Source organism: Haematobia irritans, chromosome 3 (genome assembly GCF_050003625.1).
Source record: "Haematobia irritans isolate KBUSLIRL chromosome 3, ASM5000362v1, whole genome shotgun sequence".
In the NCBI taxonomy this organism is placed as follows: Eukaryota; Metazoa; Arthropoda; class Insecta; order Diptera; family Muscidae; genus Haematobia; species Haematobia irritans.
Genome location: NC_134399.1, coordinates 65,384,646 through 65,402,861, shown reverse-complemented (window position 1 = coordinate 65,402,861; position 18,216 = coordinate 65,384,646). Strand labels below are relative to the sequence as shown.

Here is an 18,216-nt window from a genome sequence, read left to right as displayed (position 1 = left end):
CGCGAATAACAAACACACACACACAAACCACTAAATGGACAAAAATAAAAACAACCCCACGCTCATGTATACACAACAAAACTCAAGTAACATCATCTTTACATTTATCACATTCCACTATGCCGATAAAGATCTCTGTACTATGCATTAGTTCATAGCATCTGCTGACAATTTACTCTAAGAATAATATTCGTAAAGGCACACCAGTTTACGAACAATGAAACTTTTAACTTAAAATTTGCAAAATTTTCAAGAAATGTTATCTACCATTTTTGACGAAAATGTCTATAAATTTAATTACATGTGAACTAAAAATATTTCATTGGGTAATTTTTTACCAACAATTATTAACTATAGGAATTGTCAGTAAGAAATTCCTATCCACTTTCAAGTTCATTTTTCGTAAAAAAATATTTTCTCATACAAAAAAATCTTATAGTAAATTGCACTTATTATTTAGAAAATACTTTACATTTGACAAGTAGTTTTATAGCATGACAAACGAATTTTTAACTACCAGTTAAGAAATTTTTTAAGGAAATTTCCATCGTATTTTGTAGGCCATGAACTAAACGATTGCTACTTAGAATTTGTAAAATTTCCTTTCGAGTAGTTAATTTTCGTTGAAGATACGAAAAATGAACTAAAATTCTGGAAAATTCTTGTAATAAATTATTGTAAAAATCTTCTTAAATTTACGAGACACTTTTTTTTCTGTGGAAGCTTTTTCTATCAGTGCACTTGGAGAAGCTTTGAAAGATATCAGAAATAGTTCGAAACTTTTTGATGAAATGTACGATTTTATTTCATAGAAAGTCTGGAAATGGTGCAAAAGCTATGTGCGAAAGCTATGAATTTTCATCTTTTTAAGCATCCACTGCATTGATTTTGCATTTTTTTTCAGATGTGATGCTCTTTCAGTATTTCGGATTTCATTTAAAAAACTTAGGGAAACCATAAAAAATATATTATTTTCGACCTTTCTCTCTGCGTGAAAATTGTTTGAATAACACTAGCCAATATGTTATCGCAAATTCTAAGTCAGCCGATAAATGGATCGGTACGTTTTCCAAATACTTTTTGGAAATCTCTATTATTTTTTTTTTTTGTCCTAGCTGCGTCAGAATATTTTTAATTGGTAAAACTGCGTAAAACAAAAAAATTTTATAACACCTCAAAAGAACTTCTTATAAAGTGAAAAATAAGCCCATCTCTAGAAGAGCATTTTTGGATGTAAGAAACGTTTCCATAAAAGCTTCCAAAATTGAAAAGTACGAAAAAAGAAAAATTCGTATTTTTATAAAAACTTTCCGTAGTTTCTATGAAAAAATTTCGTCATAATACATTCCATAATTTTTATGAAAACTTTTAATATTTTTTTATGTTAATGTTGGTACGTTTTGCAAAAAAATAAATTTAGAAAATTCAATTTTATTTTCCACGTAACGATAACACAAAGTGTCATCACTGCATAATGGCCGATACTCAGATCGTGTGTAAAGGCCGGAACTATGTTCGGTTTTCGATCGCATTATTTTCGCGATTATTTTTTCAAAAATAATTATACATAGTTTTCAACATATTTCTGTTAAATCTTGACGAAATCTAAATAAAAACAAGTAAGGGAAGTCTAAAGTCGTGTGGGGCCGACTATATTATACCCTGCACCACTTTGTAGATCTAAATTTTCGATACCATATCACATCCGTCAAATGTGTTGGGGGCTATATATAAAGGTTTGTCCCAAATACATACATTTAAATATCAATCGGTCTGGACAGAATTTGATAGAATTCTACAAAATCTATAGACTCAAAATTTAAGTCGGCTAATGCACTAGGGTGGAACACAATGTTAGTAAAAAAATATGGGAAACGTTTAAATCTGAAGCAATTTTAAGGAAACTTCGCAAAAGTTTATTTATGATTTATCGCTCGATATATATGTAATAGAAGTTTAGTAAAATTAGTCATTTTTACAACTTTTCGACAAGGCAGTGGCGATTTTACAAGGAAAATGTTGGTGTTTTGACCATTTTTGTCGAAATCAGAAAAACATACATATGGGAGCTATATCTAAATCTGAACCGATTTCAACCAAATTTGGCACGCATAGTTGCAATGCTAATTCTACTCCCTGTGCCAAATTTCAACTAAACCGGAGCAAAAAATTGGCCTCTGTGGGCAAATGAGTGTAAATCGGGCGAAAGCTATATATGGGATCTATATCTAAATCTGAACCGATTTGGCTGATATTTTGCAAGTTTTTCGAGACTCATAAAATATTCAGATGTACGGAATTTGAGGAAGATCGGTTGATATACACGCCAATTATGACCAAGTCGGTGAAAATTATATACGGCAGCTATATCTAAATCTGAACCAATAGGGATCGTCTTTGAGCCGAAACAGTACCCCATACCAAATTTTAGGACAATCGGACTAAAACTGCGAGCTGTACTTTGCACACAAAAATACATCAACAGACAGACAGGCAGACGGACGGACAGACAGACAGACAGACGGACATTGCTAAATCGACTCAGAATTTAATTCTAAGCCGATCCGTATACTAAAAGGTTGGTCTATGATTACTCCTTCTTGGCGTTACATACAAATGCACAAACTTATTATACCCTGTACCACAGTAGTGGTGAAGGGTATAAAGAAAGTGTGCACAAATTGAGTTAAATTATTTGCTTTGAATCGAACTATTTGTAGAAAGTACCGCGAAAATGTCAACGCAAAAACCGTACATACTACCGGCCTTTATGAGAGAAAGACAATAGTGTTCACGGATAGTTTTCTATACTATATAGGTTTAAAGGACGAAAACTTATAAATCGAATAATCGATTAATCGTATTTTTTTTGCATGAAAAATTTCAAAAGTCGAAATCGATTACTGCCCTAAAAATAATCGTAAAATCGATTTTTGATTTTCAACTTTTGACTAGAGTGATTAACACCGGTGAATAAAAACAGGCCCCCTGTTTATCTTCTTACACCGATTGTCGGTTTTCGTGAAAATCCCATTTTCGGTAAACCGATGTTTATGGGGCCTCAACAAACGACTTTCGGTTTTTATATTTTCATTGTAAAATTGGGAATTTTTTTGCAAAATATAGGTAAATATATCTTGCAATGAAAAAACGCCCGAAAAGTGCAATGTACATAGGATTTAAAAAAAAAAAATTGTATCCAACAATTAATAATTAATTAGATTTTAATTTGACTATCAAAAATCGATTTTTATAGAAGGGTGATGAGAGTATAATAAGTTTGACGCAATCGTGCTGAAATTTGGCGAAGATTCGTTTTTTGTTGACAAGCAGGATTCGTTCGAATGTGGGCTATCTTAGCAAGCTAGAGGTAACAGGTTGGCTAATAAGTTCCCGGTCTAACAAAGAAAAACACATTTTTTTTTTGTCAAAATTCTCTCCCAAGTCCAAATCATAAAATAAAAATTTCCCCAAAATTTTTCATATTGACCTCATAAACGTTTACCATTGGTTAAGGTATGTTAGTCTCCCACTTTTCACCCACTTTACAATAGTTGACACCTTTTTGGTGGTGTTCCTCTTCACAGCAGATTCAAAAATTTATCGTCCACTTTTCCAATAACAATAGCACCATTGGAGCACATTGTATTCAAGAGAATAGGTGCGAGATGGTACCAATTGAAGTGGCGATAAGAAAACGAGGTTCTTTGTCGGTAACACTTATCTCCATCATTATGAGCTACCACAGTCGTATGTGTATGGTAAGGGAAACAATCCATTTATGTCAAAAATTTGGTAAAATAATGATTATTTATTACTTATATATTTTTTAATGGATTGCTCTTCGATGAACTGGGGACAAATTCGTCGCAATGTGAAATGCTTATTAGATTGAAAAGAAAGTAATATATGTTAGTCCAATGAAAAACAACAAAAACAAGTATATACGGCCGTAAGTTCGGCCAAGCCGAAGCTTATGTACCCTCCATCATGGATTGCGTAGAAACTTCTTCTAAACACTGCATTCCACAATCGAATTACTTAAGTTGTAGTAACGCTTGCCGATGGCAAGGTATCTTAAAACCTCCTAACACCATCTTCTAAATTGTATACAAGTCCATACGTGGTATATATTAAATCAAAAAAGATCGATCCAATATGTATATAATTCAGTTTGACAAAGTAGACATAAAATTTTGACAAAATTTTCTACAGAAATAAAATTTTAACAAAATTTTCTATAGAAATAAAATTTTCACAAAATTTTCTATGGAAAGAAAATGTTGACAAAAATTTCTACAGCAATAAAATTTTAACAAAATTTTCTATAGAAATAAACTTTTGCCAAAATTTTCTATAGAAATAACATCTTGGTAGATTATTTTTTGGCTCGAGTGGCAACCATGATTATGAACCGAATAAAATTTGAACAAAATTTTCTATAGAAATAAAATTTTGACAAAATTTTCTATAGAAATAAAATTTTAGCAATGATGAAAATTTTATTATGAACGGAATAAAATTTTAACAAAATTTTCTCTAGAAAAAAAAAATTTTGACAAAATTTTCTATAGAAATAAAATTTTGGTAGATTATTTTTGACTAGAGCCAAAAACCATGATTATGAACCGATATGGACCAATTTTTGTGTGATTGGACCAATTTTGGTATGGTCCTTAGCGACCATATACTAACACCACGTTCCTAATTTGAACCGGATCGGATGAATTTTGCTCCTTCAAGAGGCTCCGGAGGTCAAATATGGAGAACGTTTTATATGGGGCCTATATATAATTATGGACCGTTATGGACCAATTCTGGCAGGGTTGTTAAAGATCATATACTAACACCATGTTCCAAATTACAACCGGATTGGATGAAATTTGCTTCTGTTGGAGACTTCGCAAGCCAAATCTGGGGATTGGTTTATATGGGGGCTATATATAATTATGGACCGATGTGGACCAATTTTTGCATGGTTGTTAGAGACCATATACCAACCTCATGTACCAAATTTCAGCCGGATCGGATGAAATTTGCTTCTCTTTGAGGCTCCGCAAGCCAAATCTGGGGATCGGTTTATATGGGGGCTATATATAATTATGGACCGATGTGGACCAATTTTTGCATGATTGTTAGAGACCATATACCAACACCATGTACCAAATTTCAGCCGTATCGGATGAAATATGCTTCTCTTAGAGGCTCCACAAGCCAAATCTGGGGATCGGTTTATATGGGGGCTATATATAATTAAGGACCGATATGGACCAATTTTTGCATGGTTGTTAGAGACCATATACCAACATCATGTACAAATTTCAGCTGGATCGGATGAAATTTTCTTCCCTTTGTGGCTCCGCAAGCCAAATCTGGGGATCGGTTTATATGGGGGCTATATATAATTATGGACCGATGTGGACCAATTTTTGCATGGTTGTTAGAGACCATATACCAACATCATGTACCAAATTTCAGCCGGATCGGATGAAATTTGCTTCTCTTTTAGGCTCCGCAAGCCAAATCTGGGGATCGGTTTATATGGGGGCTATATACAATTATGGACCGATGTGGACCAATTTTTGCATGGTTGTTAGAGACCATATACCAACACCATATACCAAATTTCAGCCGAATCGGATGAAATATGCTTCTGTTAGAGGCTCCACAAGCCAAATCTGAGGGTCCCTTTATATGGGGGCTATACGTAAAAGTGGACCGATATGGCCCATTTTCAATACCATCCGACCTACATCGATAACAACTACTTGTGCCAAGTTTCAAGTCGATAGCTTGTTTCGTTCGGAAGTTAGCGTGATTTCAACAGACGGACGGACGGACGGACGGACGGACGGACATGCTTAGATCGACTCAGAATTTCACCACGACCCAGAATATATATACTTTATGGGGTCTTAGAGCAATATTTCGATGTGTTACAAACGGAATGACAAAGTTAATATACCCCCATCCTATGATGGAGGGTATAAAAATATACAGCATTCACCATATGCCCAATATCAAAGATTAATACTGGAAATTTATTTTTTTTAAACTAACGCCATCTTTTGTAATTTTGACTACGACATATTTCAATGGTGATCAAAAATGAGAATCTAAATTTACATTTTATTTTATTACACTTAATTATACCCTCCACCATAGCTTTGTCATTCCGTTTGTAACACATCGAAATATTGCTCTAAGACCCCATAAAGTATATATATTCTGGGTCGTGGTGAAATTCTGAGTCTATCTGAGCATGTCCGTCCGTCTGTTGAAATCACGCTAACTTCCGAACGAAACAAGCTATCGACTTGAAACTTGGCACAAGTAGTTGTTAATGATGTAGGTCGGATGGTATTGCAAATGGGCCATATCGGTCCACTTTTACGTATAGCCCCCATATAAACGGACCCCCCAAATTTGGCATGCAGACCCTCTAAGAGTAACAAATTTCATCCGATCCGGCTGAAATTTGGTACATGGTGTTTGTATATGGTCTCTAACAACCATGCAAAAATTGGTCCACATCGGTCAATAATTATATATAGCCCCCATATAAACCGATCCCCCGATTTGGCTTGCGGAGCCTCTAAGAGAAGCAAATTTTATCCGATCCGGCTGAAATTTGGTACATGGTGTTAGTATATGGTTTCTAATGACGATGCAAAAATTGGTCCACATCGGTCCATAATTATATATAGCCCCCCATATAAACCGATCACCAGATTTGACCTCCGGAGGCCTTTGGAAGAGCAAAACTCAACCGATTCGGTTGAAATTTGGTACGTGATGTTAGTATATGGTATCCAACAACCATGCAGGAATTGGTTCATATCAGTCCCCATATAAACCGATCCCCAGATTTGAACTCCGGTGCCTTTTGGAGAAGCAAAATTCATCCGATCTGGTTGAAATTTGGTACGTGGTGGTAGTATATGATATTTAACAACCATGCCAAAAGTGGTCCATATCAGTCCATATATAGCCCCCATATAAACCGATCCCGACATTTGGTTTTGGAGCCACTTGGAGGAGCAAATTTCATCCGAATCAGTTGAAATTTGGTACATTGTGCTATTATATGGCCGTTAACAACCATGCCTAACTAGGTCCATATCGGTCTATAGTTATATATAGCCCTCAGATAAATTGATCTCCAATCACACAAAAATTGAACCATATCAAGTTCATAATTGTATATAGCCAACATATAAGCGACCCCCATATTTCAATTCTGGCTCCCTACGTACTGTGCAAAAGTCCATATCGAATCGTAATTATTTGTAGACTTACCTATACATACCTTTTTTTGTTTAATATATACCACGTATGGACTAACTCACAATTCAGAAAACGATGTTAAGAAGTTTTAAGATACCACAACCCAAGTAATTCGATTGTGGATGACAGTCTTACGGCCGTATATACGAGGGCAGTTCGGAAACTTCTTAGCCTAGCACAAAAAGCGCGGTATAAGCAGAAAAAAGAAAAAAGTGTTTTGGAAACTTCGATCTCTGTTATGAACACATGTTAAATTTTGTTTCGATCTGGCAACTCCTTCATATAGAAGCAGGTGTTCAAAAAAGACTCCTCCGCAATTTTTTTACAATGGAAAAGTTAGAAATGCGTGCTGTCATTAAATATTTACATAAGAAAGGTTTATCGGGACAAGAAATTCATAATGATATGATGAATGTGTTAGGTGAAAGTACTCCTTCATATGCAACAGTAAAAAATTGGGTTGCTGAATTTAAACGTGGTCGTACAAGCATTGAAGATGAATCACGTAGTGGACGTCCAAAAACAGAAACAACAGAAATTGTAGCCAAAGTGATATGGTATTAAATGATCGATAAATGATCGTGATATGGTATTAAATGATCGACGAATAAAAGTGCGTGAAATTGCTAATATTATGGGCATCTCAAATGATCGAGTCCATTTATTTTGCATGAAGTGGAACTACAGATGAAAAAGCTTTCTGCAAGATGGGTGCCGCATTTGTTAACAGTCGATCAAAAACGCATAAGAATGAACATTTCTCAAGCTTGTTTGGATCGTTTTAAGCGAAATAAAATGGATTTTAAGCGTCGTTTCATAACTGTTGACGAGACATGGATCCACCACTATACTCCAGAGACAAAAGAATAATCCAAACAATGGACTGAAGCTGGAGGAAGTGCCCCAAAGTAGGCAAAAACAATTCAATCAACTGGTAAGGTTACGGCAACGGTTTTTTGGGACTTCAAAGGTATTTTATTGATTGACTATCTGCAAAAGGGTAAAACAATAAATTCAGAGTACTATTGCAACCTTTTGGATCAATTAAATGTACAAATTCGAGAAAAACGTCCTGGCTTACAACACAAAAAAAGAATTTTTCATCAAGACAACGCACCAGCGCACAAGAGGGTTTTAACAATGGCTAAAATCAACAAATTAAAATGCGAGTTGCTTGACCACCCACCTTATTCTCCTGATTTAGCTCCCAGTGACTTTTACTTGTTCCCAAATTCCTTGCTGGCAAGCGTTTTACCTCAAATGAAGATGAAATTACAGTTGTAAACCACTATTTTGAAGACCTTGAGGAAAACTATTTTAATCAAGGGTTATAATAGCTAGAAAAGCGTGGGACTAAGTGTATTGAAGTTTCAGGAGATTATATTGAAAAATAAAAATGTTTTCGTAAAACTAACTATTCTCTTTCTGAGAAATTTCCGAACCGCCCTCGTAATTGTGTGTTTTTGTTTTGTTTGTTTAGTTTAATATTTTGTACATTAATTTTAGATACCAAAGTGTAATGATCACTTGATTTATTTTTATACCCACTACCATAGAATGGTGACGGGGGTATAATAAGTTTGTCATTCTGTTTGTAACACATCGAAATATCGATTTTCGACTATATAAAGTATATATATTCTTGATCAGGGAGAAATTCTAAGACGATATAACGATGTCCGTCTGTCCTTCTGTCTGTCTGTCTGTTGTAATCACGCTACAGTCTTCAATAATGAAGCAATCGTGCTGAAATTTTGCACAAACTCGTCTTTTGTCTGCAGGCAGGTCAAGTTCGAAGATGGGCTATATCGGTCCAGGTTTTTATATAGTCCCCATATAAACCGACCTCCCGATTTGGGGTCTTGGGCTTATAGAAATCGTAGTTTTTATCCACTTTGCCTGAAATTTGAAATCTAGAGGTATTTTATGACCATAAAGAGGTGTGTCAAAAATGGTGAGTATTGGTCCATGTTTTGGTATAGCCCCCATAAAGACCGATCTCCCGATTTTACTTCTTGGGCTTATAGAAACCGCAGTTTTTATTCAATTTACCTGAAATTGGTAATCTAGAGGTATTGTAGGACCATAAAGAGGTGTGCTGAAAATGGTGAGTATCGGTCCATATTTTGGTATAGCCCCCATATAGACCGATTTCCCGATTTTACTTCTTGGTCTTCTAGAATCCGAAGTTTTTATCCTATTTGCCGGAAATTGGAAATCTAGAGGTATTTTCGGGTCATAAAGAGGTGTGCGGAAAACGGTGAGTATCGGTCCATATTTTACACACAAAGAAAATTTCATTAAAATTGAGCCAACGAAACTATTTCATTGATATAATGAAACATTTTCATTGCGACAATGAAAATATTTGTTAATAGTACGAAACGTTTCATTGATTAACAGAAAATTCATTATAATAACGAAAAATGTCGTTATATCAACGAATTTGTTTCATTGGCTCAATTTCAATGACACATTTCGTTAATATAACGAAGTTTTTTCTATCAGTGTAGTATAGCCCCCATAAGAACGATCACCCGATTTAACTCCTTTGGTTTCTAGAAACCGTAGTTTTTATCTGATTTGCCTGAAATTGTAAATATTCTGTTATTTTGGGCTCACAAAAACATGTATCGGATTAAGTTTTTATAGACCGACTTCACTTCTTGAGGGTGTAGAAGGCGCACTGATCATGAAAATTGCTTGAAACTCTATGTAAAATTTCCAGATTTTAATTCTACAGATTTAAGACTTCAAATCAAGACGTTATTTTTATAATTTTCTTGCACACTTACAAGAGATGTTAATGATTCCTCTAAGCATCAGATTCTGGATGCTTATACATCCAGAATCTGATATAGTCCTCATAGGTGAAATCTTTAAATTTATCTTCGGGAAGTGTCCTCAAGTCCTCTTGAAATTTCAAAGGAAACCCTAATAATTGGTTCATGGTGGTGGGTATTTAAGATTCGGCCCGGACGAATTTAGTGCTGTATATACTTGTTTTTTTTTCAATTTCTCTCTCTTTTTTTGTGAGAGAGACAACGTCTTTCCTATTGATTTCATACTCAACTGGTAATGCCCAATATAGTCTATTGGACATTTAATAGAGTACTTTATGGTGCTGAATTGGGTGAAATGAAATGATGCATTATATGCATTTAAAAAATGTGTCTTTAGTACTTTTTGAATTCATTATTCTATACCAAAATATCGGCCGACACATGTGGAGTGATTATATAAGCAGGGAAAAAGCGACAATAGTTATTTGCCGAACAAGCGAGGAATTTAGGAATTTCTCGAACTCAATCAAAATCAAACTAACTTTTTACTAACTAATTTGAGGCGACTTTTAGCTAACTCAATATTTATGCAGTCTTGAGTCAGTTCAATTTTTCCCAAACTCACTTTTTCTCGATCAGCAATGAGTTACATTTTCGCTCACTCTAAGCTGATGCATATTTAAGTGAAGTAAAGTCATGGAAACAATTGAAATAAACAAACAAAATATATGTAAAGGGTGATACGGTCAAAATTTGCTCGTCCTTAGCAGTTTTTTTGGTCTTCTTTAGGTTCCGCTTGACAATAGCCCAGTATTTCTCAATTGGGCGGAGCTCTGGCGTGTTGGGAGGGTTCTTGTCCTTTGGAACCACCTGCACGTTGTTGGCGGCGTACCACTCCATGGCCTCTTTACCGTAATGGCAAGATGCCAAATCCGGCCAAAACAACCGGAACAACCGTGTTTCTTCAGGAAAGGCAGCAGATGTTTATTCAAACACTCTTTCTCGTAAATTTCTTGGTTGACAGTCCCGGAAGCTGTGAAAATGCTGCTTTTGAAGCCACAGGTACAGATGGCTTGCCAAACCAGATATTTCTTTGCGAACTTTGACAGTTTTATGTGCTTGAAAATATCTGCTACCTTTCCCCTTCCTTTTGCCGTATAAAACACCTGTCCCGGAAGCTGCTTGTAGTCGGCTTTGACGTAGGTTTCGTCGTCCATTACCACGCAGTCAAACTTCGTCAGCATCGTCGTGTACAGCCTCCGGGATCGCGCTTTGGCCGTCGTATTTTGTTTATAATCGCGATTTGGAGTCACTACCTTCTTGTAAGTCGATAGTCCGGCTCGTTTTTTGGCTCGATGCACGGTTGTAGACGATACACCCAGCTTATTTGCGGCATATCGGAGAGAGAGGTTAGGGTTTCGCTTGAAACTACCGGCAACTCTCTTTGTCGTCTCAGCGGCTTCCGGTTTTCGATTTCGCCCCGATCCAGACTTCCTGGCTGTCGACAAACGTTCCCCAAACACTTTAATCACATTTGTAACGGTTGATTTGGCAACTTTTAGCGATTTTGCCAGCTTTGCGTGTGAGTAGCTCGGATTTTCGCGATGCGCGAGCAAAATTTTGATACGCTGCTCTTCTTGCATGGACGGCATTTTGACAACTGAAGAGTGAATTCCAAAATCAAAATAGGAGCAACATTCTACACACACACCTTCAAAATGAGGGGTGTTCAGGTTTTTTAAATGCAAAATTGAAAGAAATACGTCAAGTTTATATTGACCAAATTTTGACCGTATCACCCTTTATTGACTTCTATAACTGTCAATTTGGATTTGGCTTTTTATATTTGTTTCAATTTGGCTTATAATTTCAGAGAACTTTTGTAATTTTTTTTGTCACGGATAGCGGTAAGTAACATATAAATGCATAATTAAAATTCAATTTAATAATTAAACTTTGCTTATTTCCACTAGAACCAATCATTATCAGTGACGGAATAAGAGGAAACTTCCAAAAACGTATTAAATGGCTGTGTGAAGATATTGGGAAATACACTTAGCCATTTGGACTTCCCTGACGAATGACACTACCATTTAGTGTGCGTCATTACAAAAGTAGGTACAACTCCATCTGAGTTAAACGAGAAAATTAAGAATAATAATAAAATTTTTATTATTATAATAATATTATATTATAATTTTTATTTACTTTATATTTTATTTATTGTAAAATAATTTATAAAATCTAAATTGTTATTGTTAATTCAAAATAAAATAAATCAAAAATAATACAACAAAAACAAAATATTTTATTATCCACAAAGAGCTCATATATTATCAGCCTAACCTCCATTTTCATGAAGCTCCACAGATAAAAATAAGTTTGAGAACCAATAACTTTTGTTGGAAAACCAATAACAAAATTTGTTAATTTTCCTGCAACAAACTAATTTGTACTTTTAATAACCATTATTACAAAAAAGTTGTTAGCAATCGTTACCATCAGAAGGCAACAAATAATTTGTGTTCTCAATAACATAATTTGTAAGTAATTTGTTGAGCATCCAACAGTTCAAAATATTTGTTGTTGAACGTTACTTTTAATCCTCAACAAATATTTTTGAATTTGAACGAAAAAATTTGTATGTGGTTTGTTGCAGTCTATCAATGACCTGTAACAAATTTATTGGTGTATTGACAAAAAATTAAATTGAAATTGACAGAATTATTGCACCAAAATTGCAAAATTGCCGGAACAATTTTGGAGATATTTTGTTAAGTACACACAGAGAATGAATATGACAAAATGCTATTTTTGGACGGGGAACATGTAACATTTTTGTGTCGAAAATCCTATACTCAGTTTTGTAAATGTATGACGATTTTAAATTTGAGTAGTCCAGGGTCTAGCAAGCATTTTGACAACTTTTGGCCCAGTGATATATATTCTAGTTAATTAGAATTGTAATAACTCTAATCCCGATATTAATACGGTTTTATTAATTATCTCATACAACAAACACATTTAACTACCAAATTTAAAAAATATAAATTTTTTACAGGCATTTATAAATGCTTTTCTGTATTCTCTGACGAATGAGCTCTTTGCTTGCTATCATACACGTGCATGTGCTCATACTCATTTTGTTCTAACGGTATTCTTCGCATACTTTTTTTAGCTTTCGTACATGTTTTCAACGATGTGCGCGTCACCAGTCTTGTATTTTTGTTTTTGTTTTCATATCGATAGCAGTCAACTAATTTCGCAACAAAACAATTTGTTGAAAATTCAGAATATTTCTATTATTTCCTCTGTCAAGCATCTACAAACACATTTCAACAACAAATGTCTCATATTCAATAGACAAATTTGTTGAGCATCAGCAGATTTTACATACAAATAAAGTTGTTAATATTTATTTGCAGTTATTTTTTTGTGTGTCCGTTAGTGCTACTTTAGCTAACGAACTTTTAAACCATACTATGTACATATATGTCATCTTACGTATATATTCCATATGCCAGTTAGGAACATAACTGCCGATTTTTTTTCCGTTAAAGTTAACCTCAGAAAAGATATTTCCATTTTTTCTTTCTGTTAACTGGCAGAAGGTAGGTAAATGAAAATGACCGTAAAGCTAACTCACTTTGAGCTAACTTTTGGTTAGCTGAAGCTTATGCAGGGTTGAGTGAGGACTGACTCGTTCCAATGACAACACGTGTTAAAACTGAATAGTATTTTACATGGGAAATGAGTCAGGTTTTGAGTCACCTGTGACTCAGTTATGACTAACAATTTATTAACATAAAGTCACCTCAATTTCCTACAGGGATTTGACGGGAAGAATTACGCACACATACACACAAAAATATTTGTGTTTTATTGCTTTTACCGTATAAGTACACTCTGAACTTACTATCAAATTTGTCCCAAATTCTTTTGGACTATTATAACCAAAGTTCTAGAATTTAATAGTAAAAAGTTGGTCAACGCCAACAACACGCGGTGTTCCCAAGCGGTCCTCCATCTAAGTACTAACCGCGCCCGACGCTGCTTAATTTCGGTGATCGGACGAGAACCGATGTACTCAGCGTGGTATGGTCGTTGGCGACGGATGTTTGACTATTTAACATCCTATTCATTCAAGAGATAGATATAAATTTATGATAATGAAATACATAGAAGATTTTGAAGAAGACTTCCGACTGCAATATTGCTTTGCAAATACATAGTAAGCCATACCAAACTGGTGACTGAGTTAATAATATAAAAATTCTTTTAAAGCAAAAAGAAATGAAAACGATTTTTTATTTAGAAAAATATCGACCTTATTGTGCCTTCTTTTTTATGATTTCTAGAATTTCTAGTTAATTTATGCAAATAAAAGATTATTCATTTTATATTTTTATCCTACGTTTAGATGGGGATTCCCGTTTTTCTTAGGGATTTTCTTTATTGAAATATTTCTTTCTTTCGTCATGTTGTATAAATTATAATTCTAAGTGTAACGTCACAGCACAACATTAAATATTTATTGCAAAAATACTACGAAAGTTAACCTAAGTTGTCACAGAGTTGTTGTTTCTTATGGCTACGATCACAGTTGGAAGTAAACTATATTTTTCTGCAAATCATGAACTTGAGATATAAATTTGAAAAACCGTTGCGCGACAACTGGATCACACACAATAATTTCTAATTGGCTATAAATTATTTTGAAAACCAAAATATGGTAAACAAAATAGTTGACAAATGCCAACAACACGCGGTGTTCCCATCTAAGTACTAACCGCGCCCGACGCTGCTTAATTTCGGTGATCGGACGAGAACCGATGTACTCAGCGTGGTATGGTCGTTGGCGATGGATGATGGACTATTTAACATCATATTCATTCAAGAGATAGATATGAATTTATGATAATGAAATACATAGAAGATTTTGGAGAAGACTTCCGACTGGAATATTGCTTTGCAATTACATAGTAAGCCAGACCAAACTGGTGACTGAGTTAATAATATAAAAATTATTTTAAAGCCAAAGAAATGAAAACGATTTTTTATTTAGAAAAATATCGACCTTATATTTTTATGATTTCTAGAATTTCTAGTCAGAATTTCTGATTAATTTATGCAAATAAAAGATTATTCATTTTATATTTTTATCCTACGTTTCGATGGGGATTCCCGTTTTTCTTAGGGATTTTCTTTATTGAAATATTTCTTTCTTTCGTCATGTTGTATAAATTATTATTCTAAGTGTAACGTCACAGCACAACATTAAACACAAATTTTATATAATTGCAAAAATACTACGAAAGTAAACCCAAGTTGTCACAGAGTTGTTGTTTCTTATGGCTGCGATCACAGTTGGAAGTAAACTATATTTTTCTGCAAATCATGAACTTGAGATATAAATTTGAAAAACCGTTGCGCGACAACTGGATCACACACAATAATTTCTAATTGGCTATAAATTATTTTGAAAACCAAAATATGGTAAACAAAATAGTTGACAAATGCCAACAACACGCGGTGTTCCCAAGCGGTCCACCATCTAAGTACTAACCGCGCCCGACGCTGCTTAATTTCGGTGATCGGACGAGAACCGATGTACTCAGCGTGGTATGGTCGTTGGCGATGGATGATGGACTATTTAACATCATATTCATTCAAGAGATAGATATGAATTTATGATAATGAAATACATAGAAGATTTTGGAGAAGACTTCCGACTGGAATATTGCTTTGCAATTACATAGTAAGCCAGACCAAACTGGTGACTGAGTTAATAATATAAAAATTATTTTAAAGCCAAAGAAATGAAAACGATTTTTTATTTAGAAAAATATCGACCTTATTGTGCCTTTTTTTATGATTTCTAGAATTTCTAGTCAGGCTTTCAAGGTCATTAATTTATGCAAATAAAAGATTATTCATTTTATATTTTTATCCTACGTTTCGATGGGGATTCCCATTTTTCTTAGGGATTTTCTTTATTGAAATATTTAATCTTTCGTCATGTTGTATGAATTATAATTCTAAGTGTAACGTCACAGCACAACATTAAATATTTTATTGCAAAAATACTACGAAAGTTAACCTAAGTTGTCACAGTGTTGTTGTTTCTTATGGCTACGATCACAGTTGGAAGTAAACTATATTTTTCTGCAAATCATGAACTTGAGATATAAATTTGAAAAACCGTTGAGCGACAACTGGATCACACACAATAATTTCTAATTGGCTATAAATTATTTTGAAAACCAAAATATGGTAAACAAAATAGTTGACAAATGCCAACAACACGCGGTGTTCCCAAGCGGTCCCCCATCTAAGTACTAACCGCGCCCGACGCTGCTTAATTTCGGTGATCGGACGAGAACCGATGTACTCAGCGTGGTATGGTCGTTGGCGAAATAAGGATGACTATGTAGTCATAATATTCATCATTCATCTAAAAGGGAAATATGAATTGATTGTATTGCAATAGAATATTATGACCTTTTTCAATTTTTCCAGATAACGATAATAACAACCATCATGCAATTTGGTATTTAGTTGATCACATTAACTACTACATATGAACATATTAACGTAGTTGGTTTTGTTTTCTCTATCTGTGTTGCTCACAGATAGAAATTACAATGTATGCTCAAAATAAATATGTTAAAAATGCCTTTTTATTGTAATTTTTGTATTACTTTTTTACATTATTTTAAATTTGTAGTTTTGATTTAGAAAATCGTAGGGATTTTCTAACAAAACGTGTTGATTTTGTATAAAAAAGGATAGCGAAAGTATTTTCCTCTATCTACTTACGAACGCAGCCGGTAGGATTCGAACCTACGCTCCCAGAGGGAATCTGATTTCGAGTCAGACGCCTTAACCACTCGGCCACGACTGCTTGCTTCATTTGCTTGCAAAAAGACTTACAAGAACATAAAGGGTTGAATATACGTTTTATACACAGAGAGAGAGAGAGAGAAGAGATAAAAAAGCTTTATATAACATTTGTTCTCAGTTGCCATACGCTTTGTTTTACACTTCTCTTTTTCATTTCCTATAATCTTAATGGAATAAATTCCAAGTATTGATGTCTACTTCTCTAAAAATAGATTTGAATGCGTTGTGGAACAAAACACATAGTGGTGGTTTGTTGTTCCGTTGGGATATACGAGAAAATGTCTTATATTTAATAGACGAGTGCTTGTTGTTCTTGTGGTGATTAAATGTTTATTACCTTTGTTATTGAGGAGAAGAGTATTTTGTACTGCTGTTCTGCCGGCCCAATAGAAATAATAATGAGAAAATTCAATTTTAGGGTTGCCATTGAATCAGAAATATTGGACATTTGTTTTCTACTGCGAAGAAATTGTTCCATAGACAAACCTTTAAAGCAAAATAAAAAAAAATAAACAAAGTTTTTAATTCGGTCAAGTCAAAGTGGAACTCATATAAGCGTACCTACAGTAAAAATTCTTTCCTGGAAAGAAAATTAAAAGCTTGTATAAAAAGAAAATTAAATAATTTGCTTCTCATTAAATCATTTTTCTCATAATATAACAAAAAAAACATAAACAAAAATGAAAATAAATAACGCACGCAATATTTTTAACCAAAACACAGCAAAGTATTTGAGGTTGTTTTTTATGAGTTTTTTTTTTTTTGATAGAGGGTCTTTTCTAGGAGCTTGCTCATTTGAATTTATGTCACATGCCAAATTATGAAATGTTAAAAAAATTTAGTTGGTAGATAATTTCTTGTCATTTAACATTTAAAAATAATTTCGCAAATATTGCTACCACGACTATTTTGCACAAAGGTCATTCTGGAGATCCAATTTTCGACCACATTTTCAAGCAGTTGGAGGCTTATTTCAGCAATGACACGTTGACTATTGGCTTCCAAAGCGTCAGTCGTTGCTGGTTTATCCATGCAGTATGACATTTTGTTGAAACTAGAGATTCCAAAATCACAGTTCTTTTAAGTAGTGAACGTGATCACCGTTTACAAATCAACCAAAATCTAATAAATAGAAAACGTTTTGTTATTGTTTCAAATTGTAGTTTTAAATTTTATTCACAATTTTATAATTAGAATTCAAAAAACCAAAATTTTTTTTATTATCGGTTAAGCGCATTCGTCT

The 18,216-nt window shown here is 34.1% G+C and overlaps 1 protein-coding gene, 4 non-coding genes and 1 pseudogene across 5 annotated transcripts in view; all 6 read right to left on the bottom strand.

Moving 5' to 3' along the window:
* Nucleotides 1-16,956, bottom strand: part of LOC142229990 (caspase-3-like) — a 39,228-nt gene extending 22,272 nt beyond the window's left edge. The window contains exon 1 of the mRNA XM_075300596.1: nt 16,890-16,956. The gene's annotated coding sequence lies outside the window, so the exon portion shown is untranslated. The remainder of the gene's footprint in view (nt 1-16,889) is intronic.
* LOC142232466 (5S ribosomal RNA) lies at nt 14,061-14,179 on the bottom strand. Its single transcript, XR_012721146.1, has one exon. It is a non-coding gene; the product is annotated as a 5S ribosomal RNA (ribosomal RNA).
* LOC142232470 (5S ribosomal RNA) lies at nt 14,824-14,930 on the bottom strand (annotated as a pseudogene).
* Nucleotides 15,588-15,706, bottom strand: LOC142232454 (5S ribosomal RNA). Its single transcript, XR_012721136.1, has one exon. It is a non-coding gene; the product is annotated as a 5S ribosomal RNA (ribosomal RNA).
* LOC142232444 (5S ribosomal RNA) lies at nt 16,365-16,483 on the bottom strand. The gene has a single exon (XR_012721127.1). It is a non-coding gene; the product is annotated as a 5S ribosomal RNA (ribosomal RNA).
* On the bottom strand, nt 16,893-16,974 carry TRNAS-CGA (transfer RNA serine (anticodon CGA)). The gene has a single exon. It is a non-coding gene; the product is annotated as a tRNA-Ser (tRNA).
* Nucleotides 16,975-18,216: the final 1,242 nt, after the last annotated feature.